This window comes from Suncus etruscus, chromosome 1 (assembly GCF_024139225.1).
Source record: "Suncus etruscus isolate mSunEtr1 chromosome 1, mSunEtr1.pri.cur, whole genome shotgun sequence".
NCBI lineage: Eukaryota > Metazoa > Chordata > Mammalia > Eulipotyphla > Soricidae > Suncus > Suncus etruscus.
Genome location: NC_064848.1, coordinates 173575785 through 173587977, shown reverse-complemented (window position 1 = coordinate 173587977; position 12193 = coordinate 173575785). Strand labels below are relative to the sequence as shown.

General features: G+C 38.9%; 1 non-coding gene across 1 annotated transcript; it reads right to left on the bottom strand.

Annotated features, from left to right (window-relative positions):
* Positions 1–3154: 3154 nt before the first annotated feature.
* LOC125996795 (U6 spliceosomal RNA) lies at positions 3155–3261 on the bottom strand. Its single transcript, XR_007491478.1, has one exon. It is a non-coding gene; the product is annotated as a U6 spliceosomal RNA (small nuclear RNA).
* Between the last annotated feature and the right edge of the window lie 8932 nt (positions 3262–12193).

Here is a 12193-nt window from a genome sequence, read left to right as displayed (position 1 = left end):
TCCTAAATAAAGACATGACTCTGAGGTCAAGAGAGGTTGAAGATTTGTCACAATTACTTAATGAGTGATCTTATGGGCCAGAACTCAGTTCCAGATCACTCTCATTTCAGATGATTCTCGTGTAACCAGAAAAACAGTTCTCATGTCTTTTTCTTTTTCTTTCTTTTTTTGCACAGGCCCAGCAAAATATAGGGAACATGAAAAGAAAAAGCCTTGGCCTAAATACAAGGAGACCTTACCCCTGAAGTTTTCTGGCACAAGACCAACGCTAGGCTTCAGGCATATTAGGTTGTCCAACCCAAGTCATTGTCTGTAGTGCCAATACACTTTTACTTTTGACACAGTCACTGTTGTTGGTGTCAGGTTTCTCTAGCCAAGGATCTTGGAATATGTCCATATCCTATGTAAGAGTCAATTTTAATATATATTTTAATTTAATTTTGCCTGTTTGTTTTGTTTAAGGCCATGCCTGGTGGCACTCAAGGGTTACTCCTGGCTCTATGCTCAGGTACTCCTGCCAGGTATCAAATCTGGGTCAACTGCATGCAAGGTTAACGCTCTTCCTATGTGCTATCGCTCTGGCTCCAAATTTAATTTTTTTTTATTATTTATTTATTTATTATATTATTTATTATTATTATTTATTATTATTATTTTATTATATTATTTATTTTGGTTTTTGGTTTTTGGGTCACACCCAGCAGTGCTCAGGGCTTACTCCTGTCTCTACACTCAGAAATCGCTCCTGGCAGGCTAAGGGGACCATATGGGATGCCGGGATTCAAATCATCATCGTTCTGCATGCAAGGCAAATGCCTTATCTCCATGCTATCTTTCCAGCCCCAAATTTAATTTTTTTTAAATGAAGTCACTGTGATTTACATAGTAGAGTATGTTCATAGTAGAATTTCAGGAATTTGGGGCCGGGCGGTGGCGCTGGAGGTAAGGTGCCTGCCTTGCCTGCGCTAGCCTAGGACGGACCGCGGTTCGATCCCCCGGCGTCCCATATGGTCCCCCAAGAAGCCAGGAGCAACTTCTGAGCGCAAAGCCAGGAGTAACCCCTGAGCCTCACAGGGTGTGGCCCAAAAACCACAAAAAAAAAAAAAAAACAAAAAAAAAAAACAAAAAAAAAAAACAAAAAAAAAAAAGAATTTCAGGAATTTATTATGATTATTTTACATTTTGGGGCCACATTTGGGAGTGTTTAGGAATTACTCCTGCTCTGTTCAGGAGTAGTTCTGTTTTACTAATAGTTCTCAGAAAGTCGGGGTTCAGCCTTCTTTAGACTTTGCCAATGAGAGGTACTTAAGTGCAATTTCAAAGTAAAAAGAGAAGCAGAAACCAGTATTTTTTTTTTTTAACATCAAAGGTACATGGACCACAGCCAATAGCAAAACAAAGTTTAGCAGGGGCTTTTGGGTGTCCTCCTGAATTCCCTCTACTTAGGTCTGTTGGCAGCTGAGATTGCTTTTAAGATTTCTGCAACTTCTTTATTTACTCACTTATAGGTGGCTTCTCCTACTCTTTGCTGTCCAAACCTTTTCAAAGGGATATAGACATCTTATTATGTTTGTTATATTCTTTTCCTGCCTGAAACTGTTACAAGTGATAACTATTTTCTTATTATATTTCTAAGTGATACACCTGATGAAATTGAAACTTGAAATAAAGTGTTTCAAAAATATAAACTTAAATTACCTGCACATCTGAATTTGTAGTTGAGATATATACATACACACACACAAGGTCCGTCCTGGATCCACCGTGTGCAAGGCAAACACCCTACTGCTGTGCTATGGCTCTGGTCCCAGAATCATGGATATTTTTTAATTTATTGCAAAGTTCTCTCCATTATCTCTCCTTAATCCTATTTTGATTGACTAAAAACTATTCAAACTAACCCTAAAATTCACATTCTCCCTCACCCACCTAAAGAGTAGGATTTTTGGTCTCTTACTTATCCTAATATACTCAAATATTACAGGATGAACACATTTATTTCATATTTACCCTTACCTCCTTTTCATCTTTCCCTTCCATTTGGCCTCTGAACATTTGACAAGTTTTGTAACATGTTCTTCCTACATTGTTTTATCTTTTCTATTCTGGTAAAAAACCTTCCCATCATTGTTATTAACTCAGCCCCACATACTACTTCTACAACTCTCCAATTAATGTCCCTCATAAATCCTCAGGTGCTGTGATAAAGGGAAAAGTCTCTCCTTTGAGGACTTTACAGAGTATTTTGTATCATTTTATACCTTTCAATCCCAATTTTGATCAGCTTTTCATTGTTTGCCATGTGTACCCTTTAACTTTTACAAAACAGAATCAGTTATACTGAGACTACAATTCATCGATGTACACTCGTCAGGACTCTCATCTATCAGATTAATGTAGAGCATGCCCTTTTGGCTTATAGTGAGCTGTTTCTAATGGAAAGGAGTAATATTAATGGATTAAACAAAGGGCAAGATCCAAGCTGTCACAGCTTTATATCTAAATTTGATTCCTAAAGGGTATCCAGGTGAAATAATCACTTTCTGGATGAAAAATATTCCAAGGAGGAACACACATGATAGTCATAAAAACACATTAGCCTGGGGCCATGGGTTTATATGCTGCTCTTTTTAATATTTATTCACTCAAGATTGGTTTAAATGAGTACTTTCATTCAAAGCCCCAAAGGCATTATGTTTTCAGCAAAACTAATAATCAACTTCCTGGTAACTCTGACTTATGTATGTTTTTCTTGTTGTTTGAGAGAAGGAAGTCAGAAAGCTAAGCATTTGGTTTCAGTATTAGAAACTGAAAGAGCTACTATCTCTGTTGCAGAGACAGTATATTGAAATCCTTTTCCACTTCTCATTTATCACAAATTAGTTTCACAGTGTAAGTGGTGGACCGCCCAAATAAGAGGGGTCTGCTTTCTGTATCAGAGGTGTGGTTTAGTGGTAAAGCATGTGATTTCATGTGTGAGGACCTGGATTCAATTCCTGGCACCACATGGTCCCCAAGTACCACAAGGAGCAACTCAATCACTGAATTGGGAATGATTCCCTGAGTATAAATGGATAGGGTTCCAAAACAAAACAAAACAAAAAGGGCCACCCTCTGTGAATACTTCTGACCTGATATTCTTTTTTTTTTTTTTTTAAATATGGAACGCTTCATGAATTTGCGTGTCATCCTTGCGCAGGGGCCATGCTAATCTTCTCTGTATCGTTCCAATTTTAGTATATATGCTGCCGAAGCGAGCACTGACTTGATATTCTTACTGAATTCTGAAATCTCTTTTTTTTTTGGGGGGGGGTGGAGGATAAGACTACACCTGGCAGTGCTCAGGGTTTACTCCTTACTCTGCCCTAAAAAATCAGTACTGATGGGTTTTGGGATTATATGGAGTGCTGTAGATTAAACTCAGGTTTGCTGAATGCAAGGCAAGATCCCTATCAACTGAACTATTATTGCTCAAACCCCATAACCCTGAAATCTTGATCGCAAAAATCAGATTAAATTCAATTGGCTTGGGGCCAGAGAGATAGCACAGTGGTAGGGTGTTTGCTTTGCAGGCAGCTGATCCAGGACTGAAGCCGGGCATCCCATTTGGTCCCCTGTGCCTGCCAGGAGCGATTTCTGAGCACAGAGCCAGGAGTAACCCCTGAGTGCCACCAGGTGTGACCCAAAAGCAAGCAAACAAACAAACAAAAATTGGCTTAGGTAGCTTTCTTAACCCTTTTACATAATTTTGTTTTTGCTTTTATTGGGGGGTATGCATACCCGGTTATACTCAGGAGTTACTCCTTATTCTATGCTCAGACATCATTCCTGGTATTGTGGAGGACAATATGAGATGCGAGAAATAGAACCCAGGTCAGTTGCATGCAAGGCAAGTTACTTGCTGTATTATTTTTCTGGCATCATCAGTAAATCATAAAAAATATTATTTGAGAAACATGAATGGTCCTTGTAATGGAATGTATATATATATATATATACATATATATTACTCACACACATACACACACATATATATTAGAACTCTTAAAGTCCTTTCATATATTTAAGTAACAGAAATAAGGCACATATACTGTCTAGGTACATGGTAATGACCACATGTTGTCCACAGCTCCCTTCTTGAGATGTGAATCTTCCTTTCATGCTGGGTTGTATACCAGGACTCTCTGTCTTTGGAAAAGCCTGCTTTCTCTCTCTTGAGCACATTATTCATTAGTCTTTCTTATTATCTCCCATCCCTTCCTCAGAATTTCTAAATAAAATGTTTTTACTTTTAAAAGATAAAAAGAAGAAATCAAATTGAAGGAGATAAAAACTGACATGAGAATCTAGGGGGTAAGGTTATCTAGGGCCTGGAGGCAGTTGATCTCTGGAAGCAGGTGGCAGGACAGGCTTGGTGGGGGGGTGAGTCAGAATATTGAAGCTTTTGCATTGTCTTTATGCCAATTTGATTTTGCTTTACAGGCCAATTTGTATGCTCTGGGGTTTTTGTTGTTGTTCTTGCTTTTGTTTTGTCTTAGATTTAGGAAAACCATAAAGACCTCTGCACAGCGATGACTTGCATATTATCTATTTATATTTATAATAGTTTAAGTGGTTGAGCATCGTTTTTTAAAACTAAACATAAAAAATGTAAAATAAGCATTTGGACCTGGTCTATGATATTAGTAAGTACAGATTCAGTGAGAGTATGTCTTGAGAGCTCATATTAATTCTTTTAGGATAATCTTTTTACTTTTTTTTAATTATAGTATAAACTTCAAATATATAAATAATCTTGGAAATACAAAAATTTAGAGAGAAATCTTTGAAATTGTGTCTATCAATTCATAACACCTTAAGCCTAATAAATCACTACACTGTTTTTTTTTCTAATGAAAGCAAATTAAACATTTTGTTGTCTTTTTTTATTTTTAGACTATACCACCAACCTGAGGGCTATTTCTAATTTGGTGCTGGAGGTCACTTCTGTGTGTCTTAGACATTGTGGTGCTAGGGGTCAAATCAGAGGCTCTAGGGCCAGAGCCAGAGCAATAGCACAACAAGTAGTACCGTTTCCTTCCATGTGGCCACCGCTGATTGGATACCCAGCATTCCATATGGTTCCCCTAGCCCACCAAGAATAATCCCTGGGCACAGAGTGAGGAGTAAGTCCTGAGTACTTCTAGGTGTGGCCAAAAACAAAAAGAGAAAGACAAAAACCTGGAGCTCCACATGCAAAGCTTGCCATATGAGTCATTTCCCTGGCTCTGAGGGTTTTTTTGTTTGTTTGTTTGTTTTAAATTTTAAATAGAGGCCACCCTAATGATACTTAGCCCAGTAGTGCTGGTCTGATGATTCAGCGCTCAGCAGGCATCATGGCACCCCAGAGGCCAGGTGGTATCAAGGTCAAACTCAAGGCCTTGAAAATATCAGACATGTACTCTACCTCTTTGAGAAATATTCCAGGCCCCTACTCTTTATTTAATCACAAAAGGAAATAGGCCTATATTCTGTATAATAAACACTTCCATACAAAGAGAATATGGCAAGTTTATACTTCTTGGGTGAACAATTTTTTTTTAATTTCCCCCCCTTGGGTGAAATTTTTAAGAAAAGATGAAGCATATAAATCTTGATTAAAAGAAGATAATATAGGGGTTAGAGTGATAGACAATGAATAAGGTGTTTGCCTTGCATGTAGCCAACCGGGGTTCACTCTCCAGCATCCCAAATGGTCCCACCAGCACCACAAGTAATGACTACTGAGTGCAGAGCCTGGAGTAACTCCTGGGCATCTCCAAGTGTGGCCCCAAAGCTAAAAAATAAAAAAGACAGCATAGGCCTCTATTATGAATTAAATGCACTAGCCTTTACCAAACAAGAAAATTTCAGTGCTGGTGCCAGATAACGTATCCAAAATCAATGTTTTAATGATAATTACAAGCTATTAAAATGTGTGGGACGTTAGAGATTAGAAAAACTAATTTAAAATTTGTTCAGCAACTTGAATGTAAGGATTGAAAAATAAAACAATATAATTTCAAAGAGTTCTTTCTCTTTAACATGGAATAAGAAAATATCAAACCACTTGGGATTTGCTTTCTAATTGTTAACTAGTGATTTTGGTTTGGATACTTTCCCAACCTTTTGGAAAATGGTTAAAAAAAAGTAGCTATATTTGCATAAAATTGCCTAAAAAAGGCAATTATAACTTGATTAATATGTAAATTTAGTCCAGTACAAATACATTTATCTAGAATTTATTAAGTAAATCTCTGTGGTTGAAATAGAAACCAAAGGATATTTTTTACATTAAAAATGAGAAAGCTGGCTCATAAAATTTTTGACATGAGTAGTGAATTTATTTTATAACCCCACTCCCCAAAAAGACAATTTTTTCATTTGTTACCAACTTCATTACATAATAGAATACAAGATGGAACAAAATTTTCCTAGGATGGCATCCTGTGAATATATTTTTTCCTATGTTGACATTTTTCTTTATCCTCTAGAAGTTAAAGATACCTATAGAAACTGTGTGACAAGTTTATCTCTTTTAAAACTCTGTACATTATCTAATTTGGAGACCCCCCCAAAATTTAAAAGTCAGAGTCAGGGGTGACTTCCATAATTATCTTCCACTAACTATGTAGATAAACCCTTTTTTTGTGATTCACAACAAAAAAAAGTTGGTAGTGGGGCCGGGCGGTGGCGCTCGAGGTAAGGTGCCTGCCTTACCTGCGCTAGCCTAGGAGACGGACCGCGGTTCGATCCCCCGGCGTCCCATATGGTCCCCCAAGCCAGGAGCGACTTCTGAGCGCATAGCCAGGAGTAACCCCTGAGCGTCACCGGGTGTGGCCCAAAAACCAAAAAAAAAAAAAAAAAAAAAAAAAAGTTGGTAGTTAGAAATAAACAGAACATTTGGCTGTTAAACTTTAAAGATCAATTAAACCCTCGACCATCAGTACGAAGTCTTAACTGGTGACTTTAAATTTTACACTGTACAATTCCAGTTTTGGGGCCGGAGAGATAGCATGGAGGTGGGGCATTTGCCTTTCATGCAGAAGGAGGGTGGTTCGAATCCCGGCATCCCATATGGTCCCCTGTGCCTGCCAGGGGTGATTTCTGAACATAGAACCAGGAGTAACCCCTGAACGCTGCCGGGTGTGACCCAAAAACAAAAGCAAAACAAAAATGAATCTTTTGGCTATTTGTTTTATTTGTATTATGCTCAGGGACTTCTCTCAGCTCTGGGAGTGACTTTCAGTGTTTGGGGATTAAAGACGTCTCCTGCCTGCAAAACATGTGTTTTTTCGAGATAGCCTATTGAGGTTTTTTTAGTATTTATCTTTATTTTAACATATTTTTACTTGATCCCTACAGAACACCAAAGGTAACATGTGAATTTGAAACAACGATAAAATGAGCACCTGTTTAGGTAACAGGTAACAGTTAAAACTATAATATTGCTCTTGCCTTTTGCAGTATGTGGCTCTCCTACCTTTTCTTTTTCACCTTTAATTAGGTAACCTCTATCTCCAATTTTTTTCTTTTTTGGTTTTTGGGCCACACCTGGCAGTGCTCAGGGCTTACTCCTGGCAATGCACTCAGGAAACACTCCTGGCAGGGCTTGGGGGGAACATATGGGGTTCTAGGGAACTCATTGCCAGCTCAGCTATGAGCAAGGCAATGCCCACTAAACTATTATTTCTCCAGTTCCCTATCCCTTAATTTTGATGTTTTCCTGTCTTAGTCCATTCATGCTGCTATAACAAAAATGCTACCTATTGGGCCACTTATAAAGTAAACAGAAGAAATTTATTTATCTTGGAGGTTAGAAGTCCAAATTCAGGTCAACTTGGCCAGACTCACTTCCTGATTGACCCCATTTTCTCAGAGTCCTTCCCTAGTAGGAGCTGGTGAGCTCTGAGACTTCATTTGATCTATTTTAAAGCACTCATTTCATTCAAGAGGATTTTGCATAATCTCTCCTTAAATACCATTATCACCTAATACGATCACATTGGGCATTAAATTTCAACAAGAATTTAGAAGGGGGTACTATGCTGCTTATAGCACACTCTCTTGCTTTTCAAAATAAGCTAACTTCGTATGTGTGTATGCTAAGTAATATAAAATCTAGTTGTGTTTGTGAACTTTATAAAAATGATAATCTGCATATAGTTTTCTGCCACCTGCTTTTTTCACTCAGTGTTATGTTTCGAAGATTCAGTCTAAGATTCTGCTCTCAGAGTCATATGTTGTTGCATATGGCTGAAGCCATGTTTTATGACCTACTTTTTCCGCTCATCTTTGTGTTTCTAGGATACATCCTTGTTTCTATATATCTTTAGGATCCTAGGCTTTCCTCTTTCAGTTAGAGTGTCCTTATCTTGAAATAGAAACAATAATGATCATTTTATAAAGACGTAAGCAAATTGCAAACTGTTTAGTATGTGAGAGTTACTGGAATTACAATTACATTTTATCTCTCACCTTAATGTTTAAGGTGCTTTCTCTTAGTTTTGGTAGCACAATTTCTCATTTTATCTTTACAAGGAGAATGGTAACTATATACTTAGTTCTTATTTTTATATATACTTAGTTCTTTTGTGTGTGTGTGTGTGTGTGTGTGTGTGTGTGTGGTTTTTGGGTCACACCCGGCAGTGCTCAGGGGTTACTCCTGGCTTCATGCTCAGAAATTGCTCCTGGCAGGCACAGGGGACCATATGGGATGCAGGGATTTGAACCATCGACCTTCTGCATGAAAGGCAAATGCCTTACCTCCATGCTATCTCTCTGGCCCCTATAAAACTCTCATTGGCTCTTTAAAACAATCCTTTAAAATTGACACTAGTGGTGAGATTGCTTGGAAGACAATTATGAACATCTTTTAAATCAGGTGCTTCTTTAATCATAAGTAAAACCCTCTTAAATGGGTAGCCCTATTCTGACTTATCAGTGTAGGTAAATGAGATGAAGAGGCAGTATAAAGTGTAAGCTGATAACATCTTGGGGTCAGAGCAGTGGCGCAAGCAGTAGTGCATCTGCCTTGCATGCACTAACCTAGAACTGACCATGGTTCAATCCCCTGGCGTCCCATATGGTCCCCCAAGCCAGGAGCAATTTCTGAGCACATAGCCAGGAGTAACCCCTGAATGTCACCAGGTGTGCCCTCCCCCCAAAAGATGATGGCATCATTTCTTAGAGGTACCTTATTTTCACCAAAAACTAACCATTTCAGTTAGTATAAAAAAAAATTTCTCATGGTGAGTTCAGTGCTATCATTGTTTCACTTTCTTCCTAAGAAAGGAGAAAGATGTTCCACAGGATGCAGGCCCCTCAAGACACTTGCTATATTACAGCCTTTATGCTGCAGCAGTGATGTGCTCTGGATAAAAACAACTCAAAGGAGGAGGAATCCATTGCAATTTGTACAGCTGTGTAATCGAAACCACTAAAAGGCAAGTTAATATATTATTCCACTCACAGAACAGCAGTTTGATTCCTATGACTTCTTGGCACATCTGTTTGGGATATAAATCCTAAGCAGACTGAGCAGTCACTTGCTAAATCTTCAAAATGCTTTACTAAGCAAAGTCTTTAATGTGGTTAAGGGGAGGGGAAAAAATTAATAGACTCCCAAGTGAGTGGAGTAGCCGAGCTCGCTGCCGAGTGTTAAGAGCAGGTGCAGGTGGGACTGAGAACTTGAAGAAGGGGCACTTGAGGGTGGAGGATAGCTGACAAACCTACAAGCACCAGAAGGTGAACTCTCCTGCCAACTTACGATAATTACAGTGGGTCTTTGGGGGAACGGGCTGCCCATATTTGCGATGTGTTTAATTCTTCTTCTTGGCAAGAGTTCAAATTACATTTAAGTGGGCTTGATTAGAGATGCCAATTATCCCAACTCAAATCTTTTCTAGTAAAATCTCTACCGACTGACCCACTGAGTGGCCATGAGCCACATGCCGTGGCCATTGTTAATTGGGCTCCTGATCTAAGGGAGTGGCCATGAACTCCAGCCAGTGACTTAGGCCTCTAGCTCTTTGGTTTAAAGAGAAAAGCAGAAGTAAAATCTTCTCTCTGGGGATTCTGCAAGAGAAGACATAAAGGGAAGTGATGGTTTTGGGTTTGGGCAGAAACTTGAAGGTCGCAGCAATTCAAGGACTGGAGCAGCCTTTCTAACCGCCAGGTGTGAGATGAGTAAGCTAAGCAGGCTGGTCTGGGGAGAGCTCATTGCTGATTCACTGAGAGGTTGACCATCCCCCTGCCCCCAGGGAAAAGTAGGTGTCCTAGTACTGCTGCAGCTCTTTGAGACCTTTCGGTTCCATTTATTCAAGTTTGAGTGCACATTTTTTTCCCTCTAAACGCTCTTTTTATAAAATAATATCTCCCCCTTCCTTTTCCTTCTGTTGTTTTTGATGCTGCTGTTGATGCGGAGCTGTTTGGGTGTCTCACACTCATTGCCACATTTACACACACTTTATAAACCTCCTCTAGTCTCGCCTCTGAGTAATGAGTAACTTGGCTTCCATATCTTGATTCTGTCTGTTTCTTGTAACCAAAACAATTTAGTATGGTTTAGACATTGCAATATTCTATCTAATGCTACTGTAAATATGAATACCTAGACTTGCCCCCAAAAGATCCTCTTTTGTTTCATATTCCTGTCGAGCTTCTGCAGTGCCAGTGGCAGAAAGTGATCTCAAAATTAAGTAAAGTGGAATGTTTATAGGAAGGACTGAGTGTTTGAAGAAAAGGTAAGTCTGTAGAAAGGCAAGGATGCTCCAAGACATCGGGAACCAAAGATTTTGTCTTTAGTACTTGTCTCGATTTGCTCTGTTTTAAAATAATTATTTCTTGCTAAAAACTAACTACCTTTACTTGGTAGAAAACAGTCTCTGAGCATCACAATTTCCTGCAGAAGGATTATGGCTTCCTGATTAGGGAACAGGGGTTCTCCTTTCATCAACTAGGTTGTTTTGAATTCAAACTGTCAGGGTGATCTTGACATTTAGGCTTAAACTTAACTTCTATAAAATCTCCCTAAGCCTTTATTTCCTCCTCTATAAAATGGAGATTAAAAATAGGTGCCTACCTTCCAGTGTTGTGAAGATTATGTATGATAATGTATGTAAAACATTTAGCTCAACATCTGGCACTCAAGAACGTTAGTACTTACTATTCCTTCCCTGCCAAATGCAAAACTAGAAAAGACTTCTTAAAGAATAGCAGCGGGGGGAAAAGTAGGACCTTGGGTGAATTTCTTTATCAGCAAGTCACAGAAGTTGACTCACGAGGGGTTATGCCAGACGTAAGGTTGACAAGATTTGAGAACTGATTCTGATGGCAATTCCTTTTACTTGTCACTGGAGGGCGCTAATGGGCCCGGGCATGCTCAGCAGAACGCAGTTCTAAAACTGCCCACCTCCACACGACCACGATTGGCCTCCAGAGGCTTCCAGATTGTCAGGGTCCCAAAGAAGGTTCTCGTTGACTGGAAAAAAAAAAAGAAAAGAAAGAAAGAAAAGAAAGAAGGCCTATAAAAGGGTGTGCCCCTTTCTGACTTATTAGAAACTACTGTGCCAGGTAGTGACCCTGGAAATCTGGCACAAGCAGAGTCCAAGAAAATACAGAGCTTCTGGAAATCTCTCCATGGCCTTGGTTAAAACTTCAAACAATTGAATGGCAAAGAAAACAAGAGCAGGGGAAGAGAGAACAAAGGAAAACAAGTTTGGGAGAGATCTAGAACCAGATTTGAGTTAAGGAATCTATATAACATACTATGTAGGTTATATATAATGTTATATTATATTATATAATCATATATTATGTATAAATAATCTCTATAAAAGTCTCTTGACAAAGTCAGGAGAGGAAAAATAAAAAGTAGAGATAAGAGATTGGACTTAATTATTGGCCAAGCATCTAGTCTATCCTCTAAGAGAAGTTGGCTAAAAGATTCAAACTAGCTCCAGCTAACTGTAAAATTATTGTGTTAGTTGGGAAAACAACTCTACTGAATAAGCATGCTCCGAGATGAGAGATCTTGTAGCATAAAGTTATTTTGTAGAGGCTGGAGTGATAGCACATCAGTGTGAGGTATTTGCTTTGCATGTTGATGACCCTGGAGGAACCCGGTTTGATTCCCGGCATCCCATATGGTTCCCAAGCCTGTCAGGGGCTATTT